This window comes from Equus quagga, chromosome 4 (assembly GCF_021613505.1).
Source record: "Equus quagga isolate Etosha38 chromosome 4, UCLA_HA_Equagga_1.0, whole genome shotgun sequence".
Taxonomy (NCBI): domain Eukaryota; kingdom Metazoa; phylum Chordata; class Mammalia; order Perissodactyla; family Equidae; genus Equus; species Equus quagga.
Genome location: NC_060270.1, coordinates 79851649 through 79874871, shown reverse-complemented (window position 1 = coordinate 79874871; position 23223 = coordinate 79851649). Strand labels below are relative to the sequence as shown.

The window sequence follows — 23223 nt, the reverse complement described above, 5'->3', positions numbered from 1 at the left end:
ACAAAACACAGTTGTGAATCTGCATTAATAACTCTGTTTAGCATTATGAATCAAGCACCAAACACTCTCCTGACTTCTATGATTCAGTGGCAAACACATATTATCAGATGCTCTAGTATACAGACTCCATAGGAGATCAAATACATAAGATGTCAATATAGTTCATGTCTTTAGTGAGTTTAAGAAAACACTGGGACTTTACACTGGATATCAAATAGGAATGTATTGGAGATAGGTGTCATTTTGGCACACCTGAGAGATGCCAACAACTTTTTCCCCTAGCTTTATTGAGATATAATTGTTATATAACAATGTGTAAGTTTAAGGTGTATGAAGTAATGATTGGATGCACGTGTATATTGTGAAATGATTACTAGACTCCATCACCTCACATAATTATAATTTTTTTGTGTGTGGTGAGAACAAAAGCAACTTATTTTGAAATGCATCAAAAAAATTAAGAATTGGTGGATAGATAGACCGATGGATATAGAGGGACAGATCCAGGTTAAAGTAAGTATGATAAAATGGTAATGGTAGAATCTAGGGATGGTTGTATGGTTGTTCACTGTAAAATTCTTTCAACTTTTCTGTATTTCTGGAAATTTCACAATAAAATCTCGAGGGGAAAAACCAGTAGTACTTATCTTCTCTATATCAGTCTAGAAAGTTCAAGAGTTCTTTTCTCGAAAATGTTTTGCAATTAAATATCTAAATATATTTTAGGGATCTATAAATATCTTTGAAAAATTAAAGAGAAATAGATTCTAAACTCATAAGTAGACTAAATTAAATCAAAAACATGTCTTTCTTAATTATATTCCATACCAAAGTTAACCAGTTCATTCTCAAAACAATAAGCTACTAAGAGGGAGAGGGTTATTTACAATACTCTGGCTCCTTGCTTTTATGTACGAGATTTTGAAAGAAAAAGGGACCTCAGTAAAATTTCTCAAGTTTTTCTCAAGTGACAAGAGAGGTTACCTGATGTGTCCTATGGATTTGGGATTGTGGTGTCCCACAACAATAAAATAAAATAATCCAAAGTTCTTTTTCACAGTTGTCAGCCAGGATGTCAACTGTATTGAACCATCTGGAATCTGGCAGGAGGAGTCCCATGTCCTTGTCACCACTGTAGATTCCTGGACTGAAATGGACTGTCTTGGATCAAATATATCATACCTTTCAGTGGCCTAAAATTAAAACAAAAGAAAACATTTTAACAAAATAGCCAAGGGAAATGGACCACTACCCAGTAATCCGGAAATGAAAAATATTACTGTTGGTGATTTTATTCTTTTCTTGTCCTAAACAAGAATCAGAACACTTAGCTACAACTAATTCTCACATGTATTAGTTTTGTGCGCCTGATTACATCACTGACGTCACCTAGAGAGTTTAGTAGCAAAAGCAGAAGGGAGAAAAAAGCAAGGAAGCTAATATACAATAAGAACATAGTATGTAGTCAGTGTTGTAAGGGAGATACTATCTTCATTTTATACATAAGGGGAAAAAAACATTTGCCCAAGATCACAATCAGGAACACCGGACTCCAAGAGCTATGATTTTTCCTCTAGAGTTACAACTCTATGAACTTGAGAGGACTCCAATTTTGAATAATAATCACACTCCAGATTTTTAAAAGCAGAAAAGAACAAAAAGCTATAATAAGTCATTAACATTTTCAAAAAAACCCACATTGTCTGTTAAAACTAAATGTCTATAAAGGGTAGAATGACTATTTTTAAAGACATCTGCAAGATCAATGCCAAAATTCTCTCAGTGTCATCTGTTTTTAAAGTCAGTTTCATTTTACATTTTTTCGGTGCAAGTGAACACATCATAGCAAATAACTCTAAAAATCCCATATAGCTCTTTCCATCTTCCTTTGACAATTTTGTTGTCAATAAATAGAATAGTACAGTTAAAAAAAATGTTCTATTGAGGTCACACTAGCTTATAGCATTGTGTAAATTTCAGGTGTACATTCTGAATAGTAGTTTTAAGGTGAAAACAACAGAGCATAATAAGGTCTAAACACCAAGAAATATAACACTAATACTGCCAAGCATGCATCACGGAACAACTCACATCTTACACTAACTCTTTCAAAACTATTTTGAAACGTAATCATTTAGAACCCTGATATAGATTCATACTAGTTTTCACATCTCAATTTCACTGCGACTGACTAAGGGATAATAGAGAAGGAGATATCATAAACAAATGTGAAAGCTGATTTTTAACTGACATTGTCATCTCAAGCTGACCAAGGCTGCTGCTGGACAACTAAATAAATGACTGAGTGTCTTTTTTTTTTTTTTTTAAGTTCCACCAAAAACAAAACAAAAATACTTCAATATAATTTTTACCATTTTCAACTTTTTCTCTCATGGAATGGTAGACACAAGATGGCAGCACTCACTAAGAAGCCAAATTCTTCGTGTCCTTTGCAAAGTGACTTTGTGATTTAATCATGAATCCTTTAAATCTGAAATTCTAAAAACGTGGGGTTGTAATGCAGTTAAGAAATGAATAAGGGGGCTGGCCCAGTGGTGCAGCGGTTAAGTTCACACGTTCTGCTTCGGCGGCCTGGGGCTCGCCGGTTCGGATCCCAGGTGTGGACATGGCACCGCTTGGCACACCATGCTGTGGTTAGGCGTCCCACATATAAAGTAGAGCAAGATGGGCATGGATGTTAGCTCAGGGCCAGTCTTCCTCAGCAAAAAGAGGAGGACTGGCAGTAGTTGGCTCAGGGCTAATCTTACTCAAAAAAAAAGAAAAGAAAAGAAAAGAAATGAGTAAGGTAATAGCTACAAGGGGTCATGAGGAAGAGGCACCAAGTAAAGAGGTGAACACTAAGAATTCTATGAGGATCAGAAGATTCTCTTAGGACCCTAAGGTCCCAAGGAACCCCAAGGAACCTTAGAGACCACCTAGTCCAATCTTATAATTTACCATGCAAGTTGTTAGCGCCCAGAGGTCACATGACTTGTCCAAAGTCGTACAACCAATTTGTATGACCAATACTTGCTAATATGCCACACGACTTGACAACAAACTAAATAAATGAATGATTCTGAACCAAAATGACCAGTTATTGCCTGGGAAGGAGGCAATGGTGTAACAGAAAGATGAAGTGCATTAGCATTAAACCCCAGCTCTGCCAGTCATGACTTTGGTAAACATCTTAAGCTCTCTGAGCTACAATATTTTAACCTGTAAAGTGGGGAAAAAGAATATCTAGCTCAAAAATTTGCTGGGAAGATTGAATGATTTCAATGTAAAGCACTCACCACAGTCTATCTCACAGAGTGGGCACTACAAAAATGTTAGCTCTCTGCCGTGGTCAGAATCACTCTAGGCCAGCAGTTGGCTGAGGCTGACTTCGCTGTTCCCTGACTGTACCCTGCTGACAGGAGATCGACAGGAGGCCCCCCACGGGGCACAGTGGCTTTGCATACCTTAAGTTTTCTTAGGCATTTACCCTACAACGCTCATGAGGAGAACACTAGAGTTTGTGTGCATGTGTGTATGTATGGGGAGGGGGATGCTTGACTGGGTGCATAGCCTAAAGAAGCTCTCATTTTGAACCTTCCAATTTAACATTAAACATTCATACAAACTTTGCATTCTCCTCCGAAATACTAATGCGTTTGTTTTAAATAAAAATGTTCTCTCCAAATCTTGAAGTAAAAGACATACTCCAGGCTTTTTGGTACCCACTAAAACAAAAACCCTTTTATCCTGGCACAAAGCCTACACTTCTGGGTTACCTAAGGCTGTGTGGGCATGTGGGTGTCAAGTATAAGAAGCCACACAGCACACGTCTCTGCTACAACATTCAGGAGTCAATTAAATGCTCCACCCTAATGTAATAAGAGTTACACAGTAAGTGAAACTTATTGTAAGGAAGTTATATGAATTTGCTAAGTTTCTACATTAGAAGGACAACATAGAGAAAAAAATGAACGAAATGTTGGCATTTATTAAGTGCATACATCTGAGTATCTACTGTTACTGATATTTAAAAACTGCATTTCTCAGAATCTGTTTCAACCTAAGAGATGGATATATGTGCTCAAAATGCATATTCAACTTCGAAAAAACATTCTTCCAACTGCTAACATGTTATCTATTAGGGACAAGCCACAGATTTGATTACATACAATTTCTGTGCTACCAGGTAGCCAACAAAAGAGAAATGCCACATGTATGTACAAATAATACAATCTTCAAAAGTATATGCCCAAAATGATTGGCATCCACCTGGCACCATAAGCAAAAGGGAATTAAAGGTGAAATTAAAGATCATAACCTAAAAAAAGTAAAGCTATAAAGGTACTTGGAAATATAGGGGATATTCCTTCCCAAGCACGACAGAAAAATCTAGAAGCTACCAAAGGAAAATATTAACAAAACTTACAATGAAGTTTTAATATTCTGTATGACAAAATACAGAAGGAAGACCTGACCACCCACTTCTGGAAAAACCAACCACAAAAACCCTATGAATAGCAGCAGAGCGCTGTCTGATACAGCGCCAGAAGATGAGGATGGTGCAACACACAGGGCAGGGTTCCATTCTGCTGTACACAGGGTCACTAGGAGTCAGAATTGACTTGACGGCATCAGCAAAAATATGACAAAATGTAACAAAGATTAAAAGGAAAATGATAAAACCAAATATTTCTAACACAAAAGGGTCAACACCTCTAAAGCAAAGAAGCTCTTATAAATCAAGGGGGAAAAAAGAGAGAAATGGGAAATAGGCAATGTACAAAAGAAATATAAATAAGTACCACCAAAAACTAATACTAATATATAGCTTACCATGTGCCAGGTCCTATTCTAATACTTTTCATAATTAATTCATTTAAGCTCACAACAATTCTAAGAAGCAGGTTCTATTATAACCCTTGTTTGATTTGTTGAAGGTCACACAGCTAGTAAGTGTGGGAACCAGGATATGAACTGGGGCAGACAGGCGCTTCACTCCAAGCTCTTATCCACAATGCTGTATCATCATCTGTATGTACCAAGAAGAGAGGCAATTTGGGTTTACAGAGTACCTGTGTGTCAAGAGTTGTTATAACATGTGGTAACTCCTTAACAATGTATTGAAGACAGAAAGTAAACTTATCCTGTTCATATGGAGCTATGTACTGTTCTTTGCACAGAAGGACAACACTATTAACTTCCTATTAATGGTCAGTAGGGCTAATCACTACTGATTTATCAGAACTGCCAGGTTCTCTTAATCTCCCTATCTCTTGTGATCACAAGTATCAAAACACGTAAACCTGGCTGGCAATAAGAATTCAGTTTGTGGCTAAGGAACGATGTGAAGCCTGGTAGCTTACAAATGATAAATAGGCATAGTTAAGAACCTTCCTTAAGGTAACAAAGCAGGGCAGAATTAGGATCAACATTTGGAAGGGCAGACTAGTATATGCAGTCTACAAATGAGTAGTTTCTTTAGTGAAAATTTCAGATAGAATTTTCAGCAACAAAAATGCAATACTGATACTGCTAACTCAAGAGATACTTTATTATGCCTAGAGCCTAATTTTTGGTTCTATAGCACAAAAGAATTGAAAAGTTAGGCAATCAAAAAATAAATAGTTTCACACAATGAAAACCAGTTTAGGTTAGTAAAATATCTAAAAAACATTTAAGTTAATTTTTTTTGTGGGAAAGAAATCTGGCTCTTACAGATAATAATAAAGTACTCTTCACATGAATATTGAGGAGAAAAAAAGAGATACATTACTGAAGTTATCTGAATAGAATTTGGCAAAGCACACTGCACTGTTCTTCCCTTATGACTACCTGGTTATTCAATGTCATTTCATTAGATGGACACAATGCTGTATTTCTCCCCTTAGAGAAAAAAAATGTATTCAGGCGGGCACATGTATTAAATAAGCCAAATACACAAGACCAACACACATTAGCTTCTCCTAAGATTATAAATTGACATGACCAATTGGTCAAAGGCCTCTAGCGATAAAGGCAAGGAAAACTGTTCACACTGTATTTAGAAATACTGGAAATTCACATTCTCAGAGTCAATCACTTGAACAAGAATATAAGCACCAACATTTCAAAATGCTAAATGTCCACGTGATTTATAAAGTTACTGTTATCCAACAAAAATTTACTGAGTAACCTCAGAAAACACACCTGCAATAAATATCAGCCATATTTAAAAAGAGCAAAAGAGAAAGAACAACCTTGATCTGAAAGAGTTCGTTAAACCCAAAGAGAAGGTTAATAATGACGTTTATCAAGAAACACACAAAATAATTTTAAGAGGACATTTAAAGACAGAGGAAAAAGACTTGGTAAAGCGAAGAATGGGAAGGAATAACTTATTAGTGATGTCCTGCAAGACTATGACACAAATTACTCTTGGAGAAAAGTTACATGGGAAGGTAAGGTGTTACTTGACTGAGCTGCATTCTGAGTGGAGAAATGGGGAAGACAGGAAAAAGAAGCCCATTTAATGGAAATAGTGTATGAACTGTGGTTGAAGACAAAAAATTTGATAGCCAGAGTCAACAAGGGCATGGGGAATGGGAACTCTCAAACACTGTGAGTTCACTTTAGTAAACAATTTGTGATAGCAAATGAAGTTTAAATTCCTCATTTCCTATGGCCCAACATTTCCACTTCTGGATCTATACACTAAAGAGAGACTCAGACGTGCAGGTACAAGAACTTTCACTGCATCGTTTTAATTAAAAGCAAAGAATGGGAAAGACCAAATGTCTATCAATAGGGAAACGGATTAAAAAAAGCATAACAAATACAAACGTGGTGTACTTGTATTGCACAATATGATAAAACAAAATGAATGAACTAAAGCTGTATCAACATAAGTCCCAACAGAATGTTAGAACGTTTAGTGAAAAAGCAGAATCATCTCTCCAATACAATGCAACTTATGTAAAAAGTTCAACAGCATGCATAGGATGGGTACACATCTATTTCATGTTAGTAATTCTGCCTGGGGAGGGAAAGGAAAGGGTTTCAGGTGAGACAGAAAAGGGACTTCAATCATGTCTCCATTATTTTATTTCTTAAAAAAAATCTGTATCAAATATAATAGGTTAGCATTTGCTAATTCTGAGTAGTAAATACTAAACATGTGTTATAATGCTCCTTTTTTTGGTTTTGACATTTTTCCTTAAAATGCTCTAAAAACAAACAACAGGAGAACAACATCAAAGAGTGGATATATTTTAAGTTAAGATTAGAAATTCAGTCTTGGTCTCATGACGGACAGAAAGCCTGAATAATAGAGGAACATATTTTAAGAGAAGCCATGGAGAGTCATTTTAGCTACATGTTCTAACAGGTAAAATGTTATGAGTTGTGATGGAAAGTGACTAGAGTTTAGATAAAAGATTAAGAGGTGAAGGCTGAAATGGAAAAGAGAGATTTCACGCATTCATTCTAATCTTTTCATTGGAAACTATGTGCTAAGCACTGCTCTAAGTGCTGAGGCTGTGGCAGCGACCCGGCAGACAGAATCCCAGTACTCAAGGTGCTTACATTCTACTGCACAGACAAAACAAACACAATAATTACTAATTGTGATAAGTGCTTTAAAACCAATAATATCAACAGCAAACTCTTAAACAGCTACTTATTATTCACAAAGCACTATTCCCAATGCTTTAATGGTATTACTTTATTTAACCCTCATAACAACCCTAACAGGTAGGTGCTTTTATTATCCCCATTTTACAAATGAGGAAATTGAGGCAGAGAAAGATTAAGCAGCTAGTCCAAGGTTGCAAGACTAGTAAGTAGCAGAGTTAGAATTTGAATTCAGGTCTTCTGGCTCCAGAGTCCTTTCTATTAGCCACTACCTACATATACTGCCTCTAGAAATGAACAGGATACATAACAGAAAGTAACAAACTGGGGGATGCCAACTAGATACATGGGTAGTCAGGGAAAAGGTTAGGGCTGTGATAGTTGGAATAGTTATGATAGGACACAATAAAGGTGTAGGTGGTGTTTGATACCCACTAACATAGAAAATTTATGAAAAAAGATTTGGTGCAGAATAATGACTTCAGTTTTGTACACAGTAAGTTTAAGATGCCTTCAGGATGTTCAGGTGGAGAAATCTAAGAGGGAGAGTTGGATGACCTGGAGCTAAGGAGAGAAGGCTGGGCTGACGCTATTTATTTGGGCAGAATCACTGTACAGATGGAAGCCTGTAATTGTCAACATAGATCAAGTTGCTCAAGAGCCACTGAATAAGAAAGGAAGTGGGCTTACCAGAATCCCTAGGGAACATCAAACCCTAAGAAATAAGTAGAAGCTGGAGGACCAAAAAGAGTCTACTGGATTTGGCATCAAGGTTAAGCAGGAGAAGCAGTTAGGCGAAGATTGTTAGGATGGAAAGTGCAAAGGCCAAAGAGAAGAAGCCAGCAGAGAAAGGAAGGAGAGAGGCTAAAGGTTTAAGAGGAAAAAAGGATGAGAATGAGAAGGAAAATTTGAAGTGGAAAGAAATGAGGAAATGGGATCAGAAGCAGAAATGGATGGATAAGCCTTGTAAGTATTCACTGTCCTCAGAAACTGAAGGTAATGTGACAGGAAACTGAGGGAATTCATATCTAATAAACTCTTCCTACTTTACCTAGAACATTATTTGCTAGAAGTGAGGAAGCTGGGATGGCTGTAGAGTTTGGGGAGAATGGTGGGTGAGGATACATACTGGAGTGAGCCAAGGGGGAGGTTGATTAAGGCTGACACCAACGTCCTGGAGTGCTTAGGCAGTCCTTCTGGGGAGAAATTTGTAGACTACAAGACTGGAGGCTTTCAGTTTTTTAACTGGAGGTTTCTCAATTCTTCAACTGAGGTCAGTGAAATGGGAGTAATTTAAATGAGGCAGCTCAGGTGCTACTTGGCTACAGAATAGGCTAAATGTCCTTTCACAGTCATTTCCAGATCCTGCTTTACATCAATGTGTGGTACAGTGCTTAAGCAGCTTAATAAGGCCAAATCAAAACGTAAAAAGTTGGAAATTAGGAATGCTAGAGTACTAAAAGAACTCTACGTATCTTTATGCAGCAGGGTCCTAATTTGAGAGAAAGCAGAAGCTAAAGAAAGTGTTTTCATTAGAGAACCAAGGCAGTGCAGAAGTGGGAGACAAACAGCTCACGGTGTCCAGGTGATAGAGCCCAGCACAGAAGATTCTAGTGAATATGGTACCCTGAAGACTAATGATGTTGAGAGCTCTAGGAGATAGAAGCTTTGGCAGGGACAGGATCAATTTTATTGGAAGCAACAGCAAAAGTGGCAGTGGGGATTAGGCCAGAGAAGGCAATAATTGGAAGGGCATGAAAGGGTTGTTCACGAGCTCACAGGAGATACCTTGAAGAATCTGGGATAACTTGGTGAGATTCTAAAGGCGTGTAGATATTGGCAGATGAAGGCAAGGGACGATGTAATAAAGTCAGGGCCATTAATGTAGCTATACTTGAAGGCTTTATTAATTATCTCCTAATATAGTGCTAGTAAGGGTAAAATGTATTTTGCCTTAATTCTAAACCTGTCATAGTCCAGGAAACTCTATATACATGTGTTAAACATAGGATTACAATAAATAAATCAGGTTGTAACAAGGTCTCTTGGCACATAATAAAATCTCTTAAAGACTACATGGAAGAAAAAAGACTGGTCTTACTATCCGATCATGCTTTGGGAAACAAAGAACATTCAAAGGTTTAGATTCCTGGAAACGAAGCACAGATAATGAGTATGTGAAAGAAGAACTTAAGAGAGTGGGCATGAAGAAGAGAGAATACAGATTTTTGTTCCATATTGAGTTTAAGTTGATTATAATTCATTCTTTAAATAATATATTATCCACGTAGAGATTCTTTTAAGCTAGAGAGAACTAGTTAGAAGGAGAAACATCTATTTTTTCAGTCTTGACCTCAAGAGTTATCTCTTATAAGTAATGAGAACCAGAAAAGCAAATTATTTCCCTAATGCAGAACACCGAAGACACTATCAACAGTTAGAGAATAAGATACTGTGTAATAAAAAATTTGGCTGGCCTTTGTCCCTGATTCCTGGGAAGGAGCCTCTAAATCCTTGAAATTTCTGGAGTGATGGGAGAGTCTTTGTTATTGATGGTGGGCCCTGACCTGAGGTAAGGCATGGTGGTTCCCTACATAGTTTATGCTAATGAGCTGGCTCAGGATGGGGATGGGGACTGGCCACACCAGAAAGAAAGTTGTGGCTTTGAGCCAGGTGATATCAGCATGACCTGTGGGAAGGGAAGTGGGGACAGGAGATTGAATTCAACTGCATGGCCAAGGATTCAATCAATCATGCCTGTGTAACGAAATTCCAATAAAAACTGTTAACGCTGAGGCTTGGGTGAACGTCCCTGGATGGCAATATTCTACATATTGTCATATATCACTGTACCAGGAGGATAACACATCCTAACTCCATGGGAGAGGACAACGGAAGCTTTGCATTTGGGACCCACCCAGACCTCGTTCTATACGTCTCTCCTTTTGGCTGGTCCTGATTTGTATCCTTTCCAATAAAACTGTAATTGTAAACACAGCACTTTCCTGAGTTCTGTAAGTTATTCTACTGTAGAATTATCAAACCTGAGGGGGGTCATGGGAACCTTCAAATTTGTAGCCAGCTGGTCAGAAGTGAGAGTGGCCTAGTGTCTAAAGTGAGGGCAGACTTGTGGAAGACTGTGCCCTTAACCTGTGCCTAACTCTGGGTTAGTGTCGGAAGTCATCGCAGTTATCAACTTTTTTGCATATCTAGTCTCATTCATTACATTCTTTACTAATGCATTTTGTGCTAGGTTCTTAGCAAGATAATATCTGTAGTTTATAGTTAATGAATAAAAGTCAACATCATCATGAGTGTAATCCCAGTTCCTTTATCTCAGCCATTCCTAATGCCATCAATGAGAAGGCATATGGTTTACACAGACAGTGGCAAGTGCTAGGCGATCCTATAAGAAACCTTCAGTCTTTATGGTACATAACATCAGAGTGTTCCCTTTACTCCTTCAAAATTATATTTCACTTGATATTTTTTCTCTGTACTACCAATATAACTAAATTTATCTCTCTGTGCTTTTTACCCAGGACTAGTATTTTATTCTTATCATAGAATCACAATGAAAATTCTTTGAAGGCCTTAAAAGTATTAAGCTCTGACATCAAAGAGTTTTAGCAAAACTCATGCTGGGCTCCTGGCTCATTTATCTAATCCACCCAAAGGTTCTTTGATGGCTTAATGTATTTCATCGACATGCGAAACTTCATATTCTCTAGCATTTGAATCAGTAGATCTAACATGACCCATTTCCTTCTTATGACAAAAATCTGTTTCCTTTATAAGATTTTAATTTAGGTTACAATTGGCAGTCATTCTGTTTTATAACTATTAATGTGCCACCCTTCACTTCTTGAATTGCCAACTACATTCTTTCAAACAAAGGATCACAACCTTCTTTCAAGAAAGCACCTAGGGATTATGCTCGGGGGAAAAAGGCTCAAAAATGTTTTATTTCTTCTTTCAGTCAAAGAGCATTTTCGTGGTCAGTAAAAATAGCTTAAAAACCAGCTTGAGGTAGAACAGGTGTTGTCTTTCAGTTGCCATTATCTAACTTCATACTCTATAAAAGGATGCGTACAACAAAGTACAAGTACTCTCACAGCTTGAAGACGCGGCTGCTAGGCATGAGAGAACACTGCTGAGAACCTCACAGTCCCTGAAAATTCACACTATACACTGTACCTGTAGAGTGAGCAGATATAACTTCTCTTTAAGGTACCTACGGTTCTGTTCAGTTTAATTGGTTCAATTTCCTACGGCTTTGCACAAAATGAATAAATTCAGAGTCTAATACATTTCAGATTTAATTTTTTAATGGCTTTCTTTCATTATTTCCTAGCTAGGTCCACCACACCAAATTGTTTTAGGAGTTATTAACACTTAACAAACTTCTTTTGTTTTCTTTATAATTGTCTCATTGGAGCTCAATGGGGGCAAAGTCTTCAATTTTTGTTGTCATGCATTTTCTACCTGTTAAAAGAAGCTGTGGTTTTAGGTAACACTTTGAAAGTATTGAGATAATAAAACATTCTGCTTGCTCTCTCTCTCTCTTCTGATCCTGTATTGTAGTCTGACATCAGATGTGCCTGGTAATCAGTCACTGCATATGTTCAAACTGCTTGGAAAAAGCCACATGTGATTTTTGTGGAAGTGCCTGCTACTGAAGAAGGAAATCGTATACCTTCCAAGCATTTGAAAAGAAAGGAACAGAGAGAAGATGTCAAATCAACATAGATTGAATAATGATTTATAAACACCATAAAGCAGTAATTCTTATTTTAGACTTAAGATTCTTGAGAATCTTATTAAACCCAAGGATCCTCTCTGCAGAAATGGAGCACTCATACATGTGTATGTCCACAGACATTCTTGCATGAGGTTTTAGGGGTTTCTTGGTTCTCCAGAAGCTTATACGTGAATCCTAGTTGGCAATTCTTGTTTTACATTTTACATAGGCATCTATATATGACATTTTCATATTCATATTATATGTAAAATATAAAACAAGGGTTGTCAATTAGGATTCACGAATAGGCTCTGGAGAACCAAGAACCCTATAAATGTCTGTATTATGTGTAGACACACACACACACACACACACACACACACACACACACATTCTTATACAAACTTGCTTTGGGGAGGTGGGAAAGTGGGGTTGGGTACTTCAGGCTTTTCTCTGGTTACTAAAGTACATCTGTGGAACTCCAGGGCTTAGAGGAATTTAGTTTGAAAAAGTAAAAAGCACTGCATTAACTCTATCAAAGACATATCATATGTCAATCAGAATGGAGGTTGGTCAGCTATGGAGGTGTGACAAGAAGATTTACAGAGACAACAATTTTGGGGGGCCCTATTTCACCCCCATGCTGTGCCCCACATGTCCAGGAGTCTGATTACAAAGCACAGAAGAGAACTGTAACAAGCCGTAGAAGCACCAAAAGAATGTGAAAACAAGCACTGCTACATAATTTCAGAGGAGGGAGAGTATTAAAAGGATATTTAATTCAGCCCACATCTTTCTTTGCTTCTTAAACATATATTACTTGTTAACTGTAAATTTAATTTTTTTCCCTGATAGCTCTATGCTAGTTATCACAAAACCACAGTGCTATTAAGATATGCTATATCTTCATCAAACTGCCACCTCACTCTGCTTTACAAAACAAAATGAAAACAATGAGACAGTTGCTAGGTTTGTGATTATGTAAACAGGTAAATGCTAAGTGAATTTTTGTTCTTCAGACTACTTAAATACTGAGATTTGAGATTCAAAATCTTGAGGAAACATTTAAAAAATGTTAAAAATCTTTAAAAGACATACATGGGACTTCCCTCTATTATTTTTGTTTCTTCCTGTGAATCTGTAATTATTTCAAAATAAAAAGTTAAAAATGAAAGAAAAAAAAATCCCAACATATATCCAGTGTAATATATTTGGAAAATACAGAATGGAATCAAAAAAGTCATATAGGCATAAAAAAATACAAGTTTATCCATAACCTGGAACACAATTCTGAAGTAGGATATTGTCTTAAGTATCTTAAAGAGCAAAAATTTTAAAACTGCTTTCTAAAAAACACGAAAAATTACAGCAAAATCATGTAAGAGAAAAAAAACTCCCTATAACAGTCTAAAATGTATATCTTTGGCAGATAAAACATTTTAAATGACAATTTTATTATGTGATCATTTTAAACCATTTGTAGGGTCTGAAAATTCTAAAAATTAAAGAAATTGAACCAAGGGTAAAATGTGTTTATTTAAAACATATTTAATTACCCATTAGCTTCTTTCTGAAAGCACAGAGTTTAACATAAATTAAAATGCAACCAGTAACTGCTATTAATTAACCAAAACAATTAAAGTCAAGTGCAGATCTGGTGCCAATAAAAACTGAAAACCTGTATGAAAATGAAAATTTGGAGAGTGTGTGTGTGTGAGAGAGAAGCTCAGACAAGAAAGAGACAGAAAGACCTGGGGGTAGGGTGAAAAAGGTAGCAAAATGCCAAGAGAGGGAGGGACAGAGGCAGAAAGACTGACAGAAAGAACAGAAGTCAGGGAGACTGGGAGACACACAAATAGGGACAGAGAGGTAGAGAGAAAGAGAGGCATAAAGGAGGAAAGGAGGGTGAGAGAGGAAGGAGGAAGGCGTACGGGGACAGACAGAAAGAAAGGGGGAGGACGGGGCACATGGAGAACCATAGACAAAGGGAAAGGGAAAGATGAACAGAGATTAATCGAAAGGGAGAGGAAGAGATAGAGAGGGAAAAGGAGAACAGACAGAGGGAAGCAGATACACAGCTAGACAGGGAGAGGGAGACAAGGACAGAGAGAGGGAGGTATCAGAGAGAGGGAAAGAGTCAGAAGACAAGCAGAAAAGGAAAGAAAGACAGATACATAGACAGTGATTCAGTCACAGAGGGAAACAGACCCTGAGAAACCAGGCAGAGATGGACAGAAAGGGAGAGAGACTGAGTCAAAGTGGGGAAGACCAATGGGTCAGGGGAGGGTGAGAGGGAGAGAAGAGACAGAGAGGGAGAGACAAACACTCAGAAAGTCTCATACACACACGTGTGCACACACATGCACCTGTGTGTGTGTGTGTGTGTGTTGGGGGGAGACAACAGGAGGAGGCAGAGAGAGACATAAACAGAAACCTAAAGGAAGGAAAAGAAGAAATGAAAAAGAGGAAAGGTACAAAAAAGAGGAAAGTGGAAAGTGACAAAGGACGAATGAAAGCAGTTGTAGGCAAGAATTGAGAGTATGTGCTGTTAATTTTTTTCTTTTGTAGTTCTCAACACAAAACTTAAAAGAAAACCTGAAGCTTAAAAAACCAATGATGATGAAATTCTACAGGCATTAGGTTGAAATAATGTATCTTATAAAAGACCCTAATGTTAGTAATAGCTATCAATATTTTCACGATCCTAATTGCTTACACAGTTGGGAATCTGAAAGAAACAAAAGAAAGAGGAGTAATGATATTCAGCACTGATAAAAGGCCACTTAGTGATTTTCCTCCAATGTCCTCTAAAAAAGAGAGGAGTTATTCCTCAAGATCAAAATAATCATCTCATACTGGGGGAGGGGGTTGGAAATATCACAGCAATTCCAAATACATTAAAATTTTGGCTCATTCTAGGTAAAAAGCAAGCAAAACTCAAAAACCTTTCAAACAAGCCAGTTACACACTACTGGACAAATTTTAGTTATTCAGTATTACCTATATGGTGAGATTCCAGTTCTGAAGAATCATAAAATAGCAAGGTAAATGTGAAGGTTTCCAGATAATGTAATTAGAAATCAGACAGTTCTCAAAAATTACATAGTTTGATTTGCAATTGTTCTCTTTTGCAATGTGGTATTTGATTACACTAATCATAGCAATGACAGATCTAGGTTTTACTGTTAGAAGCACTTCGAAGATTATTCTACCTCTTCCCCCAAAACAGGGTACAAAAAATTAACGTTAATTTTGAAAGTTAAGGTTTTTAGTTTTTTAATTTCCAAAAGAAGAGTCTCTTCATACTGTATTTGTTCCACAATGAAATTTTTAAGATCGAACAAGCCATACAGCACGTCTATTTTAAGATGAACCTGAAAGAGAAGTCATTTTTCCAATTGATAATTTGTTCAGCTCTACACAAATACCAACGAGCACACAGGTAAACCGTCCTAACAGTAAGGTATAAGGAGCATCACAAATTTGGGGGTAGGAGAGAAGAAACTTAAACTACAGCTGAGAACTGTACTACGGTCATTTGACTCCTACTCCTCATTCTATCAACCTAAATAAATATATCTTTGTAAAAATAAACAAGAACCATTTAAAAACATGCTCTCATTTTGGATGTGGTAAGGATTTTATCACATATGCCCCTAGTAAAAACTATGGTACTAAGAGAACATGAATAACTCTTCATATATTTGATTACCTTTTGTACACAGTTAGCAAATGAATTAAGAGTCACATACCTTCATTGTATTGGTATTTGCTTCACCATACAGAGTGAATGAAGATGTACTTTCCATAGTATCTGTAAACTGATGCTCTGCATTGCTCCTCTACAGAGCTCACTGCACACTCAGCCAGCTGATTAGTCAGACATTGGGAGAGCGCTGCTAGAGCCGTTTAAAGCACTTGCCGAGGACTCAGAGACAATAGAAAGTCAACAGCTGTATGTTGTGATGTCAGTAACACTCTAGCCAGTCACCACCCAGAATATCTGAAATGCATCAGAAGCTATATTGAGCTCTTCATTAGCAATTCAGAAGCAATGATGCAAAAGCCCATGAAACTGTGAATGTGCAAAGACTGTCAGGATTTTTGAGATGTCTCACATTAAAATTTTGATGCACACTGATGCCTGACTTCACACTGATGAAAAAAGTTGAGATAATTATATTTTTCTCTAATTCCCTAAAGAACAAAATGTATGGAATCTAGGCATGGTTAATATATCACATTTTTAATAACTCTCTTTGACACTTGTAATATTACTAACAAAAAGCCAAAAAAAAAAAGAGGAAAAAACCCTAAGACAATCTGTCTACAAAAGCTGACGTTGCAGGGCAGTTTTGTCTCTTCAAACCAATTTAACTGTCACAAAGAAACAAAATACATTAAGGGCATAATTCCCTATTTCTTAATTTGTTTTTTGCTAAAATTAAAATGAGCTTGCTTATTCCGGCAAGAGCATTACTCCTTATACCAACAGATGGAGACAGCAACAGAACTGCGATCAGAGGACAATCGCGCCTTGTGTCAGATGCTTGTTGTCTATATTAGCTCAAGTGGTGAACTTACAAGAAAACGAATCATCCGAAACCAAATAAAAAACCCTCAATGTTCAGCAACTATAAGACAAACAATCTAAAATAAAGAAAATAGAAAACTAATTGTATCTATTGGGTAAAACAATGAATAAGCAGACAAGTGTACTTTTAAAATTCTGACCATGGATTTCTGTGATAGCTGGGTAAAGCACATGCCCCTCTTTCCGGAAACATCTTGTGAAACAAAGACCATACTTTCCACAGCATAGAGGAATGCTGTAAGGATCCTACCAGACAAGGCTCACATCATTACCCATACTATTTGAAGAAAAAATGTATACCACTAACCAGAAATACTATTCTTCTCTGCCACTAAAAGGTTAAGTCTTACAGTCTATATAACCTACAGCCTAACAGATCAGCCGTGCTCTATACTGGCAAATAGCAAAGTAAAAGACACTGACTTTATAACTTGAAAATTATTGCAAACACAGGCTCTATTTCAGCTCTATAAATAGATTCAAGTTAACAATAGTTATAAATCCACAAAACCTTCCCCGACTATTCACACAACAAAGGTGACAAGGCAGCTAATACCAGTGATTCTTCTCTAAGAAACTTCATGTTAATTTAAAGTTTTCCCAAATATCTATTTCCCCAGTGTACAATCCTTTATCATGCCCTGCACTTTTTGGGTACCTAGATACTAGAAAGAGGTAAAAATCAAGTGCCAGCCTGAGTACCCGAAAAACAAATGTCCAAGTGCCCGATTTTTCCATAAATAGTTACTGCTGCTATCAAAGGGTACAAATTATTTTTTCTCACATAAAATCTTTGTTACTTATGAGAAACATAAATTCAAAGCAGTTTTCCTTCAAAACCATAAAAAAAGCTCTTGTTATGAAACAGATGGACAAATTGAAATGCAGAATAATGAAGGAACCCACTTTCATTGTGGCAAAAATTAAGATAAGTATTTCTACTTGTCAGAAAGGTCAGAATAAATCCACTTGCATACATGGGTGATAATTCAAATGATTCTCTCTTTGAGCACTGGAAATTGTTACGCCTTATAAATTCAAGCGATTCTGAACTAGTCAAAAATCATAATTAAAATTATTTTAAAATGTAGTTTTATTATTGTCAAGTAGAGGCCTCCCTCTAATTCTGAAAAGAAAGGAGTTAGCTGTGAATAGTGAACTCCATCGATAACGAACCCTTAATTTGGAAACAACCTACAACTAGCTAATAAGACACAGAACTTTCAATATTCTTTTTGGAATTAATTACGTAAGCTCTGTCTGTCCCCTGTAAGTATTCAATATAAATAGTGGAGGAAATTTAGAAAGGTTTCTTGTGACATCTTGGAAGTGTGCTTAACACGTGCTACCAAGGTCAGGTAATAAAGGAAATTTTCAAAGACTAAATCCTCAGTAAGAAAAATATGAATTAATGAGATTTAATTTTCTGCTTGCATCTCAAATTTCACACTCTACTTCTTAGAATGCTCAGCAACTTCCTCTGCAAAAATAGAAGCACACTGCCTCTGTTGACACAGTGTTTAACTGTAGTTATAAAGTAAAGAGAGGACTCCCAACTGAATTACAGGAACTGGGGCATCTATGGGACTAATAACAGAAATTTAATTGTCTAAATCTAATTACTGACACTGCTTATAAATTTTCTTAATTTTGGGGTGCCTGAGCTCTGACGTGACATTTTAAGCACTCGACCTTTAAAGGTGAAAACAATGCTTGAACCTAATTCTCTTACATATTTCCTAAGACATTCTAAACAAAAAGAGCAAATGAATACCATAACCAAGGGCTATCTTATAGGAACTAATTTTTCAGAAATTCAACATTTTCTTAGAAGTAGAAAATCAGTATTTTGCAACCACTAATGTAATAACAGATTCTGGCTTGTATCATGAATAGATGATAAAACCTACTGGATGAAAGATAGTTATTGACAAGATATTCTTTATTACTGATAACTTTTAATTTCAAAGAGAAAAAACTATGTTTACAACTAGCAGACTCTGCCTTAACCAAGTGACCAAACTGAACATCACCAATAATAGGACAGACCAACATTGTATGCCTCATGATATATTGTTACAGGGGACAAAAAAAAAAATCACCTGGGCTACATTCCTCTGTGTTTTTTTTCTTTTCTTTTCTTTCTTTCTTTCTTTTTTTTTTTGCTGAGGAAGATTCACCCTGAGCTAATGCCTGGTCTGTGCCAGACTTACTGTATTTTGTATGTGGGTCTCCACCACAGCATGGCCTCTGACGAGTGGTGTAGGTCTGCGCCTAGGAACCAAACCCAGGCTACCAAAGTAGAATGCACTGAACTTAACCACTAGGCCATGGGGCCAGCCCCTGAAAATATTTAATCTGAATTTAATCATGAAGAAACAATCAGACAAATTTAGACTGTGGACCATTTTATAAGACAGCTAGCTTGAACTCTTCAAATATTAATATAATGAAAGAAAAAATAGGCAAAATTACGAAAGACTAGAGAGACATGACAATAAATATAAAGTGTTATATTTGATTAGATTCTGCAGTTTTCAAAAAACTAAGAAGGACATTTACAAACAATGGAGGGAGTATGAATATGGTTAGTATATTAGATGGTAATATTTTATCATTGATAAATATCGGAGTGTGATAAAAATACACTAGCCAGAGAGACAGACACAGAAAGAGAGAGAAAGGGTCAGAGAGAGAGACACAGAGAGACAGAGAGAGAGAGAGAGAGAGAGAGAGAGAGAGACAGAGAGAGAGACAGAGACAGAGAGAGAGAGAGAGGGAGAGAGGGAGAGGGAGAGAGATAGAAAGCAAATGTGGGGGGTCAGCCCAGTGGCACAGCGCTAAGTGTGCACGTCCCACTTGGGTGGACTGGGGTTCGCTGGTTCAGATCCCGGGTGCGGACATGGCACTGCTTGGCACGCCATGCTGTGGTAGGTGTCTCACATAGAAAGTAGAGGAAGATGGGCATGGATGTTAGCTCAGGGATAGTCTTCCTCAGCAAAAAGAGGAGGATTGGCAGCAGTAAGCTCAGAGCTAATCTTCCTCAAAAAAAAAAAAAAAAAAAAAGCAAATGCGGCACAATGTTAAGAACTGGTAAGCCAGAAAGCTATCTGAATGTTCATTATGTGATAGTTAAACTTTTCTGTATAACCTTTTCCAGCAGTCCTCCTTCTTTTTTTCTTTTTCAGGTAAAGTCTTACATTTACTGTAGCACTTTTTATTTATTAGGAATTTAACACATCTTTTAAACTGTGACAGTGCTTTTTTTAGGTTTTTTTTTTTTTTTTACAATGTTATAAAAGAGGGTGCAGGGAGACTATTATATAGCAATAAATATTAGCAAATATACTATATTCTCCTTCTGAAAACTTGGTAATTTGAAGTAAAAAGACCTCACTTTGAAGTATAAAAAAAAGGATGCAGAGGACATTATCCTGCTATGGGAGGGTTCTTTCCACCATTCCATGACAAGCACTGTGGGTTTAGCACTCCCCCAACCTACTTCCTGTGCTAAGTAAGCTAGTCTCCCCAACTGATATTCTGTGCTGGAGACACTCAGCGATAGCCCAGGGGACACAAGATGACGAAGGCATCTGAACCCCGAAAATTTCCTCATTCTCTTAAGATTCTGCTACTTTTACTGAATATGGAATTACAATAACATAAAAGGTAGTAAGAAATTCGTTCCCTATGGTCTATTTTTATTTTTCAGCCAGAACAGCCCACAAAATGAAAACACTTGTTTCCAATAATTGTTAATAAACAATAAAAGTACAAAAATCTTGAGTCTTGACTTGGTCAAGATACTTCTATTCATACTAATACATCTTTAGTAAAATGCTTTCTTCCATTTATGAAATAACTAATAGAATTTTAGATTTGCAACGAACCTCAGAAGCACTCTATCTAGTTCACACCTTATTTTATAGTTCAGGAAACTAAAGCTCAGAAGTGAAGTGACATGATGACTGTCTTAACCGTAAACTGGATGGTAGTCAGCATAAATTAGCTGATCAGATTCTTTAACAAGTTTCTATGACACATTACTTGCAAATGGCCCAACATTAACCTGGCCTAACCTGCTGGCTTGTTTGCTCTTATTGGATGAGCTACAAAGGTGGTTAAAATAAACATGAAGGGATTATGTCCCTCTTGGGATGAATTCCTTTCATCGTATGAACCATGAAGCTCATTCCTAGACTGCTTTTTCTGTGTCCTGTCATAATGAGTCTCCAGCTGCCTTATTACTTATATTTAGATGTCATGTAGCATTTTTAACATATGCCACACCTGAGATTTTCTCCTCTGAAGTGAAAGTACTTGTGATTTAAGTGTTTCCTGCCCAATTAATATACATGTGCAATTACATTAAAAAAAAATAACATGTATTGAGTGCTTCAGCAGTGATCACCTAAGATTAATGTTAATATACTTTTGTTACCAATGTCATAAAAATGTGGCATATATAGTATACCAGGTAGTAAGCAGATGGCAAATATTAATTTAATTAGTCCTCATGACAATAATCCTAAAAGAGACATTATTATCCTAATTTTAAAGTTGAAAAGACAGAGGTACAAATAGATTAGGTGATCTGTCCTGTGTAGTGTTAAACCCAAGATGTGAGGCTGGATTTAAATTCTACAGCCTTTACTCTTAATTAGTACACCATTCCCTTTCTATGTAGAAATTAAGGCTAAACAAATATTGGCTCAATTATAAAAGACCTTAAAAATCAAACATTAGAGTTTAAAATGGAGAGATTTTAAAATGGAAGGAATAAATCAAGAGCTAGAGCATATATATTTACCAAGTACTCACTTTTATCTCATTTAATACCTGCAACTCTGTGGAAAAACTCAATTCATTGAGATAATTCAACATCAAGGCTTAGAGTCAACATAATTCTTGTGAATCTAAGTTGAGGATAATGAGACAAAGGAATTAAGAATGTGAACTCGAAGGTAAAATAATCTAGACATAGGATGACTATGGTTGGGATTAGAGTGTTAGGAAAGAAAAAGGAAGGTGGAGAGACACTTTAAAGCAACATCTGGCAAGTTATAGAAGACTGATGAAATAAAAGAGGTACAGGATAATCTAAACACTTTAAAACTGGATAAATGAAAGAATGCTGATACCACTATAAGAAGTAGGACATTTGGCATGGGAAACTGGTATAGGAGCAGAAAAATCATTAATTTTCCTTGCCTACCAGCCATCAAAACCAAGTAAGCAAATAAATAAACCCCATCATCCTCTTCAACTCAACATATCACAGACGGAAGATGCTAGAGTGGTAAGTAAAGACTGGGGTATTCCCCGGTTAGTCAGATGAACTGAATCAACGTTTCACAACTAATGGCGTATTCAAAGTGCCAGCCTCATAGACCTCTGCAGATAATCACAGAAATAAGGCATCAAGACAGTTAAGAGTAAAGTGAAACATTCCATAGCTAGGAAACAGAAGTGGAATCCTGACTAGAAGGCAGGATTCAGGAGAGTTTCCTGGCTATGGATCTAATGGCATACAGGACAAACTCTGCCCTCAAGGGTCTTACAACCTACTTTCTAAATATTTCTGGATTCCATCTTCACTGTCAATATCCTAATATAAGCAATCATTATTCTCTGCTTAGATTTCCCCAAGAGGCTTCTTATTGGTGTCTAGCCTTTAAAATGGTCTTGCCCTGGGGCTGGCCCCATGGCCAAGTGGTTCAGTTTTCGTGCTCCAGTTCAGTGGCCCAGGGTTTCGCATCCTGGGTGCGGACACAGCACCGCTCCTCAAGCCATGCTGAGGCAGTGTCCCACATAGTAAAACTAGAAGGACCCACAACTAGAATATACAACTATATACTAGGGGGTTTTGGAGAGAAGAGGAAGGGAAAAAAAAGACTGGCAACAGATGTTAGCTCAGGGCCAATTTAAAAAAGAAATAAAATGGTCTTGCCCCTTTCTAATTTATTCTTTATACTACAGATGGTCTAGTGAAAGATACAAACATTATTATAATTGTGTGGTAAGTATTAGAACAAGAGAATTAAACGGATGCTATGGAAGCCTCTAAGGAGACATTGAAGGCTACTCTCGGAGGGTCAAAAAAATGGTTTATGGAGGAAGTAACATTAAGCTAGAATTTGAAGGAATTTGCCAGGCAAAGTAATAGGAGAAAAAAAGGATTTAGGGGAGAAGGAACAAAATGAGCAAACGCCAAAAGGCAAAGGATGAATGAGTTTGGTGAAGTGAAAGTAGCTCAGCAAGGCAAGAGCTTCAAGTTCAA

General features: G+C 36.9%; 1 protein-coding gene across 7 annotated transcripts in view; it reads right to left on the bottom strand.

Annotated features, from left to right (window-relative positions):
- Nucleotides 1-23223, bottom strand: part of R3HDM1 (R3H domain containing 1) — a 180952-nt gene that overhangs the window by 114084 nt on the left and 43645 nt on the right. For all 7 annotated transcript variants that reach the window (XM_046659030.1, XM_046659032.1, XM_046659034.1 and 4 more), the window contains exon 2: nt 985-1193. The gene's annotated coding sequence lies outside the window, so the exon portion shown is untranslated. The remainder of the gene's footprint in view (nt 1-984; nt 1194-23223) is intronic.